The sequence below is a fragment of the Thalassophryne amazonica genome, chromosome 19, assembly GCF_902500255.1.
Source record: "Thalassophryne amazonica chromosome 19, fThaAma1.1, whole genome shotgun sequence".
NCBI lineage: Eukaryota > Metazoa > Chordata > Actinopteri > Batrachoidiformes > Batrachoididae > Thalassophryne > Thalassophryne amazonica.
In genome coordinates, this window is record NC_047121.1 from 18,645,707 (window position 1) to 18,655,857 (window position 10,151).

Sequence of the window (10,151 nt, forward strand, 5' to 3'; positions counted from 1 at the left end):
CAATCTGTACAGTCAATTTAGCACTCTCTCCATTAGTGTCTGTAACAGCCCTTAGGAAGTATGGTGTCTGTGATACAGTTTCTGCCTTGTCCCCTCATTCATTGACTTACTGTCACACATTCTTTCCCTAGTGACTCACCTGTTGCATGTAGATTTCATGGCAGGACATTTATCTTGCTTTCTGTGCTTTATTTTTACACATCTTCCATATTTTGATTCTGTTCATTCCCCACTTTCTCTCTTTTTATTTTCCCACTGCTGTCTTCTTCTGTGTGAGGATTTAGCACGTGCAGTTATCCTCACGACCGCGCAGGCCTCCCCCTGATGGTGCACCTGAGTAGTCATGTCCTTGGACTGGAGCACGGCCTGAATAGTTTGGGGAATGTGAGCGTCATCTCCAACTGCACCTTTCTTCACCCACTCCACCCTGCCTGCACTCTCTTATTCACCTCTTCACCACACTCTCCATGCTAGGCTCAACCTGCTCTCTACTTGTACTACAGATCACTCTATCATATGCAAAAATCATAGTCCATGGAGACTCCTGTCTGACGTCATCTGTCAAACTGTCTATCACCATTACGAACAAGAAAGGACTCAGAGCTGATCCTTGGTGTAATCCTACTTTAACCTTGAATGAGTCTCTCATTCCTACTGCGCATCTCACTACTGTCACGCTATCCTTGTACATGTCCTGTACTAGCCTAACATACTTCTCTGCCACTCCAGACTTCCTCATACAATACCACAACCCTTCTCTTAGCACCCTGTCATAAGCTTTCTCTATATTAACAAACACAGTGTAACTCCTTCTGGCCTTCCCTATACTTCTCCAACAGTATTCTGAGAGCAAGCATTGCATCTGTAGTGCTCTTTCTTGACATGAAACCATATTGGTGCTCACAGATCTTCACCTGTTTTCTAAGCCTAGCTTCTACTACTCTTTCCCATAACTTCCCTGCTTCATGTGGCTGATCAGCTTTATGCCTCTGTAGTTACCGCAGTTCTGCACATCACCCTTATTCTTAAAAACAGTGTTGAGTTAAAAGTAAAGAATTGGAGGTCTACTGACAATCCTGTGCGATCACCACCACTGGAAACTACACTCCTCAGAATGCACCAGCAAAATGGCTGCTAATTGCTGATGAGAGCACCTGATAAAAAAAAGTGGTGGCTCTCAGTCTTCACGCACCAAACAAACTGAAAGGAAGAACAAGCTCTGCTCTTGAGTTTACTCCAAAGACACCAATGGTCAGAAAATATTTCTTTATTTTTTGGGTGCAATGGTTAAATTGAAATGCTTATGTTTGTACTTGCAATGCTTCTTTGTTTCTTTGCAATATCAGTTTCAGTTTGGTCATTTAAATTCATACCGTGTTTAACAAGTTAAACAGTTAAGCATAAGTTAAGTCTGAATTGTGGAGAGTTCAAAATGATAAGTTTGTTAGTTGAAAACTTAAAATGCAAAAATGTGTAAAAGGCTTGGAGGAATAGAGCTGGTATTTGACCTGTCTTTGTTGCATTTGATGTCTTTAATTTGTTTGTAGTAAAATATAGTTCACTAATTTGTTGATTCAGTTAATTCATTAAATTAACAGAGTAATTCATTTAAAAGGCTTATTGAATGTAGGATGATTAAGTTGATTTTCGTTGTTAACCTTTGTTGTTTTTCTGTGCTTTGAAGGTTATCAACCTGATGTTTGCCAACTGATCAACATGAAGCCAACAAATCTTTAAGTTGGAAATAAAAGTTGATCAAAATTTGGAAACGAGTTGTCCCTGTGTGTCCTTTTGGAGTGGAACAAGAGTAGGACTTAACAGTTGATAACCAGCGGAGCAGCCTGGAACAGAAGATAAAGGGCTTCAAAAAAACAGAAAAAGCTGAGGACGCAGGAGGAAATACAGATGGCAGAAGAGGTTTTAGGGAAGACGGTCAAACTGCTGAAGCAAGAGAGGACCGATGCAAAGAGCAGCTTCACCAAACTGGCCTACTTCATTTCAAGGGGAGCAAACAGCATGCTACAAGCTGAATTAAAGGAGGAGTATGGAAAACTTTCAGGCCGGTTCAGGTCAGTGCTTGATTCTAATGAGGACTACAGGATCAGACTGGAGGCTGAAATCAAGAAAGCAGATGAAGAAGGAGAACTTGATAAGAAGCAAGAAGCCGACATTGAAAAAAACATAAAGGATGCGGAGATTAAAATGGAGGAAATGAAACACATTGTACAAACTAACCTGTGGGGAAGATATGGAAAGAACAAACTTAAAACAGTTATTCTTGAAGCAGAAGATGCAATTGATAAAGCTTACAATGTTCCAGTCGAAAGTGACAATCTGGAGGGCTATGAAGTTCACCTCGCTCTGTTGGACGAGAAGATAAGTGAAACCACCTCAGCTATGTCTTTGTGGGAGAGATGGATCCCTGAATCATCAAAGGATGAACTGGATGGGAGACTTAAAGACCTGAGAGCAGCCCACAACAGGCTTAAGCTGAGAAAAGCGGAATTTGCCACATCAAGGAGGCTGGCTGATCAAGGCACAAATGGGAGACCTGTCCAATCACCGCTACCTGTTGTGAAAATAAAACCAACTACTCTACCCATCTTCTAGGGAAGTAAGAGAGAATTCCACAGGTGGAGAAAGGACTGGGAGAGCCTGCAAAGGCAAGGGGAGCCCACTGGCTCCCCTGAGGTTCTGAAGATTCAGCTCCTGGAGAGTGTGAGTGAGACCATTGCAAAAGAACTAAGACTTTCAACTCATACTACTGCAGTTGACATGTTCAGAGTCCTGGAGAACAGATACGGCAACAAGGCCACCATCACAGTCGAAATCCTCGAAGAACTAGACAAGATGCCTCCGGTGAAGGGGAACCAGGCAAGAAAAGTAATTGACCTGATTCAATCTGTGGAGAAGGCCCTGGCAGATCTGACAGAGCTGGGGAACTCGGGAGCCATAAAAAATCCATTAGTTATCAAGTCCATCGAAAGCAAGCTACCTGACTTCATAAAAAGAGATTGGCTACTGTTCCTAGTTAACCCTGAAAACAATGTCACTGCAGATACTCACTTTGACATGCTCCTGAAGTTCCTGAAGAATCAAGAGGAGATATTGGAAAGACTTGAACAATTGAAAATTGTGGACAAGATGGACAAGCCGGAGAAGAAGCAGGAAAGAAAGTTTGCATCAACCAGAGCCACAAAGAAGGAGGTTGGTGGTGTCTGTGGTCATCATGGACACAGCAACAAAATTTTCTTCTGCAGGAAATTCAAAGGTTTGAAACTATCTGAGAAGTCTGTAAAGAAGCTGGGACTTTGCAGGAAATGCTTAGGATACCATGATGTTGATGGACACTGCAGGGACCATTTTCTATGCAGGAACACAGACTGCAAAAGGGGAGGAACTGGCCCAGACCACCATTATTTCCTGTGCCCAAAAGCAGAAGCCAGAAGAGGGGAAAGGTGGAAAAGATGGAAGAGGAAAAGGAAAGTTCACAGAGAAACAGGAGGAGTTCTTATCACAACTTTCCCCAGAACTAGCAAATCAGTGCAGAAAGGCATTCACCAACAGATCCTCAGTGACACTCAAAGCAGCAGGCCAGTCTGAACTACTGAAGAAGAGTGGGCTGGTCGAACTTCAGTGATCATGATGCTGATGCAGGTGAAGGCGAATGCAGGTCAGAAGATTGGCACCCTGATCGACTTAGCCTCAGACACCAATTATATAACCCACAAAGCTGCCGAAAGATTGGGCCTGAGGAGTGAGGACATAACCCTGGTCGTACATGGGGTTGGCGGAATGACCATGCAAGTCAACACAAGAAGGTACCTCTTAAAAGTCAGAGTCAAGACTCCGAAAGGGACTGAAAGAGCACATCGACTAGTCTGCTACGACTTGGAAGAAATTGCGAAGGTACATCAAGCAATCCAGCCTGAGAAGTTAAAAAGATTCTTCCCAGATGTCCAGCTCGAAGACTTGAAAAGACCAGCCGAAATTGAGCTTCTCATAAGCCACCGAGAGGGAAGACTCGTACCCCAAAGAGTTAAAGCCATCGGAGACCTTGTGTTGTGGGAAAGCCCATTGGGGAAGACAGTGGGAGGAGCCCATCCTGACCTACTCGAAGAAGTGGAAGTGGCAGCATATGAGTCAAGAACCCACTTTGCTCGCTCCATGCGAACCGCTGCTGTCAAATATCAGGAAATCACAGTTCCAACAACCAAGCCAGCCTTGCCACAGCAGGAGGATGTGGCTCTGTCCAAATTTACATCTGCCAGTAACCGTCAGTTCCTTGAGTGGTGGCATTGGGACAGCATCGGAACCGCATACGAGCTACGATGTGGAGGATGTCGATGTGGAAACTGTCCACCAGGAGGAAGAGATATGACCCTGGCAGAGGAGAGGGAGTTTAAGATCATTAAAGGAGGCCTCACCTACAAGGAAGAGGATGCTCACACACCTACTCCACACTGGGATGCAAAGTATCCTTGGACTGAAGATCCAGCCTCTCTCCCCAACAACAAAAGGGCAGTCCAGGCTTGCTTCTTAAGGATGGAAACACAACTGAGCAAAGAGCCAGACTGGAAAATCGCTTATGCAGCCCAGATCCATGAAATGGTCGAAAGAGGTGCAGCGATGAGACTCACCAGTGAAGTCATGGAGAAGTGGAATGGACCTGTGTGGTATGTCAGCCACCTGGTGGCACCAAACCCTCATTCAGTGACAACACCAGTTCGCATCGTCTGGAATAGCAGCCAGAAATACAAAGGTGTGAGCATGAATGATCTTCTCCTGAAGGGACCAGATGTCCTCAACCCCATTAGAGCTGTTCTGCTTAGGTTCAGGGAAGGTGTGCATGCAGCTCTAGGAGATATAAAAAAGATGTACAACTCTGTCTGGTTGGAGGAGCGAGAGATGCATCTACACAGATTCCTGTGGAGAGACAGCCCAGAAGAGGAAATCAGGGAATATGCAATCACCAGAGTCAACATCGGCGACAAACCCGCGGGTTGCATTGCACAGTTGGCTATGAGGGAGACAGCAAGCCTGCCCAACTTCGCTCACTTAGAGGATGAACGAAGGGTTGTCGAAGAGGACAGTTATGTGGATGATCTCTTAACCTCCCAAAATGACCTGCACAGACTAGATGACATTACAGCAAGAGTTGAAGAGATTTTAAAAGCCGGAGGTTTCTTTCTCAAACCATGGGTCCGGTCGGGGCAAAGTGGGAGGAAAGGAACTGAAGCAGATGTCCTAAGCCAGGAGCAAGGGAAAACCTTGATCCTTCCAAATCAAATGAGGGAAGGAGATAACAAAGCTCTGGGTATTGGCTACCAAGTGGACGAAGACAAGCTGTACATGCTTACCGCAGTGAACTTCTCTAAAAGAAAGAAGAAGATGCGAGTTGGCAAAGATCTTCTTGAAGAGGAGGTGAGAACTGAAACACCTAACCCACTGACTAGGAGAGCTCTCTTAAGCCAAGTTGCTGCACTGTACGACCCGATTGGCCTAGTTGCACCAGTCAGGCAGAAGGGAGCAATTCTTGTTAGAAAAGCATTCCAAGAAGGAGGGGGTGGCAAGCTGACCCAAGAAACCTGGGACCGACCTCTTTCAGAAAGCCTCAGAGAAGAAGCCATACAGCTTTTTGAAGAATATGTGCAGCTTGGACAAGTGAAATTCCACAGGAGCCTCACACCATCCAGCTGGAAAGGACAACCTTGGGGCATCACATTTTCTGATGGAAGTGACAAAACCTATGGAGCTGTGATGTACTTAAGATGGCAGACTAGTCAAGGCATTGAAGTCCGGTTTGTGGAGGCGAAAGCCAAGCTGACACCCCTGGATCGAAAGGGAGATGCTGTTAAAGCAGAAATCTGCGGTGCAGTCTTTGCAGCCAGGATCAGGAAGTATGTGGAGAAGCATGCTTGAATGAAAATAGAGAGATGGTTCCATCTACTGGACAGTCAAACAGTCCTAGGAGCCATTCAACGAGACAATTATGGGTACCAAACCTTCTTCGCTAACAGAGTGGGTGAAATCCAGAAGGCTGGACCAGTGCAGGACTGGTGGTGGATCTGTGGAAATCTAAACATAGCTGACATCATAACAAGAGGAGGCACTCCTGATGATTTGAAGGAGAATTCCACCTGGCAAAATGGACCATAGTTCCTGAAGTGGCCAGTGGAGGAGTGGCCTATTCAATCAGCTGGAGAAGTTGCAGCCCAAGCCAGGGAGGGTGTAAACAAGCTTCAAAGGAAGGCATTCTCAGCTGCACTGACCAGAGCTAAAGTGAGTCAGCAGAAAGAAGACCCACTGGGCACTCAGAAAGGTCCTTGTCATGAGTCAAAATCAACTCTGCCAAGAAGGAAGCTGACTGGCTGGGTTAAACATCTAGTGGACATAACAAGGTTCAGTAGCCTGACCAAACTTGAGTTATTGCCTGGATTCGTCGAGCTGCCGAGCAGTGGCTGAAGAGAACTTCAAACCCAAAACAGCCTAAGTGGGAGGCAATCACATCCAAGCACGCTGGGTTGACTAGCAAAGACCTTGACGATGCACGTGATGACCTCTTGTTTGCAGCTCAAGATGGTGTAACTTTTCCAGACACAACTCTCAGCAGATTGGCAGTATACAAAGATGTGAACTCTGGACTTCTAGTTTGTGGAGGGAGAATCCAGATTTTCAATGAAGAGAAGACTGCGGTACTAGTTTTGCCCTTTGAAGCATGGGTATCCACTTTGCTGGCACAAGAATCCCATGAAGCTAACCATGAGGGGGTAGCAGGAACCCTTCTCCGGATGAGGAAGACAGCTTGGGTAATAAAGGCCGGAGAATTGCAAAGAAAATAGTTGACAACTGTGTGAGCTGCAGGAAGAACAGAGCGAAGCAGTGTCAACAAGTAATGGCAGACCTACCTCCAGAGCATACAGGCCCAGCTGCACCTTTTGAATTCACCACTATGGACCTGTTCGGCCCATATGAAGTGAAAGATGAAGTCAAGAAAAGAACTAAACTCAAGGTATGGGGAATCGTCTTCTGTTGCATGGCCTCCCGTGCCATACATACTGACATGGTGAGTGACCAGTCATCCGAAGGCTTCCTGCTGGCCTATCAACTTCACTTCACTTCACTGAGGGGGCACCCCAGGAAACTCTGGTCAGACCCTGGCGCTAACTTTGTCGGAGCCAAACCTGCTCTGGAAAAACTGTACAAATTCCTTGACCAACTGGACAAGTCTCAAGTTGAAGATGTAGCAGCCAAACATGGAACAGAATGGTCTTGGAAGATCCACCTTGCAGACTCTCACCATAGAAATGGTGCAGCAGAGGCGGCTGTCAGAATAGTGAAGCGAACCTTGAGCAACCTTGGTGGAGATGGCATCTTCACCTGGGGTGAATTCCAAACCTTTCTCTTCATGGCAGCCAACCTTACTAATGAAAGACCGATTGATGCGAGAACTCAAAGCAGGGAAGACTGTGTAGAGTACATCACCCCGAATTCTCTGCTTCTAGGGTGTGCAAACCCAAAGGGAGACCCTGGAGATTTCCAGTTTGAGGGCTATCCATACAAAAGACTTAAAAGTATTCAAGCAGAGGTCAGCAAATTCTGGAAGAAGTGGAGCCAATTGACTGGACCAAATCTGTTTGTACGGAACAAATGGCACACCAAGAGCGAAATGCTGCTGTTGGAGATGTGGTCTGGTTGGCTGACCAAAATGCCCTGAGAGGACAGTACAGGCTGGCCAGAGTAGTCAGCGTCAACATTGACGACAACAAAGGCATCGTAAGAGACGTACTTGTGAGGATCTTTCCCAGCTATCCTGTTCCCATCAGAAAGGCAGCAGGCAAGGAGCCAGCCACAAGATCCAAGAGGCTCAAAAACAAAATCCCGGCCACAATCCTTCATAGAGATGTCAGACGTCTTGTCATTCTAATTCCCATTGAAGAACAGAAGAGTGAAGGACTGGTGTGACCTCATTGGGTTTGGAGAAACTATGAGCTCAAGTGGGAGGTGTTGAGTTAAAAGTAAAGAATTGGAGGTCTAGTGACAATCCTGTGCGATCACCACCACTGGAAACTACACTCCCCAGAATGCACCAGCAAAATGGCTGCTAATTGCTGATGAGAGCACCTGATTAAAAAAACAAACAAAATGGTGGCTCTCAGTCTTCACGCACCAAACAAACTGAAAGGAAGAGCAAGGTCTACTCAGGAGTTTACTCCAAAGACACCAATGGTCGGTAAATATTTCTTTATTTTTTGGATGCAATTGTTAATTTGAAATGCTTATGTTTGTACTTGCAATGCTTCTTTGTTTCTTTGCAATATCAGTTTCAGTTTGGTCATTTAAATTCATACCGTGTTTAACAAGTTAAACAGTTAAGCATAAGTTAAGTCTGAATTGTGGAGAGTTCAAAATGATAAGTTTGTTAGTTGAAAACTTAAAATGCAAAAATGTGTAAAAGGCTTGGAGGAATAGAGCTGGTATTTGACCTGTCTTTGTTGCATTTGGTGTCTTTAATTTGTTTGTAGTAAAATAGTTCACTAATTTGTTGATTCAGTTAATTCATTAAATTAACAGAGTAATTCGTTTAAAAGGCTTATTGAATGTAGGATGATTAAGTTGATTTTCATTGTTAACCTTTGTTGTTTTTCTGTGCTTTGAAGGTTATCAACCTGATGTTTGCCAACTGATCAACATGAAGCCAACAAATCTTTAAGTAGGAAATAAAAGTTGATCAAAATTTGGAAACCAGTTGTCTCTGTGTCAGTTTGGAGTGGAACAAGAGTAGGACTTAACAAACAGGAACCGGCACACTTCATCTCCACTCCTCAGGCATTCTCTCACTTTCCAAGATTTCATTATACAATCTGGTTAGAAACTCCAGTGCCATCTCTCCTACACATTTCCATGCCTCCAATGGAATGTCATCTGGACCAACTGCCTTTCTCTCTTCATCCTCTTCATAGCTGCCCTCACTTCATCCTTACTAATCTCTTGTACTTCCTGATTTACACTCACCACATCATCCAGCTATTTCTGTTTCTCATTTTCTTAATTTATCAGCTCCTCAAAATATTCCCTCCATCTTCTCAACACACACTCCTCGCTTGTCAGCACATTACCATGTGCATCTTTTGCCACCCTAACCTGCTGCACATCCTTTCCAGCTTGGCCCTATTGTCTGGCCAATCAGTACAGGTCCTTTTCTCCTTCTCCTTCCTAACTATTCAACTTCTTGTCAGGTCACAATATGCCTTTTCCTTAGCTTTTGCCACTTCCTTTTTGCCTTACGCCGCATCTTCTTGTACTCCTGTCTACTTTCTTCATCTCTCCGACTATCCCAAAACTTACTTACTTACTTACATCTTTCTCCTTATGCTTTCCTGGACATCTTTGTTCCACCACCAAGTCTCCTGATCTTCATTCCACTGTCCAGCTGTCACACCCAGTACCTTCCTAGCACCTCACATCATCTGCAGTACTTTTCCAGTTGTCCAAAATTGCTTCCCCTCCATCCAGTGTCTGTCTCACCTGCTCAGTGAATTACACACAACAGTCTTCCCCCTTCAGCTTCCATCATCTGATCCTTTGATGTGGACAGTTATAAAGTTTCCAATTCACCTAACCTGTATGTCTTTAAATGTGGGAGGAAACACACGCAAACTCCACACACAGAAAGGCCACAGATGGGAATCAATCCCATGACCTTGCTTTGAGGCAACAGTGCTAACCACTAAGTCACCATGCACTGCAGCAGTACAGACAAATATAATGACTCTCTAGACAAAAAAAAACCAAAGCAACCCAGGTTGTATAAATATCTGCACACATTGCAGTGGTTGGTTTTGGCAATTTTACTCAGACATCCGATGACACACTTTCCACAGGCTTTGTTTCACTTTTGGTTGGTAACTTAGATGCTTTCACATTTGAATATCTGGGTTTTGTATTACTTTGTATAATTTTCAAAATCTGAGGTTTATCAAGACCAGTGGTGAGCACAACTAATCTTAAAGTTAGCTTTGATAACTACTAATCTGTTACCTGAATAGTTAACTGTGATAACGCTAAACCACTAAAACATTTAGATGGAGCTACCGCTGACTCTCGGGAGTTTAGCTTTGGCATAGTTTTTGGTCTATAAAACCCTGACA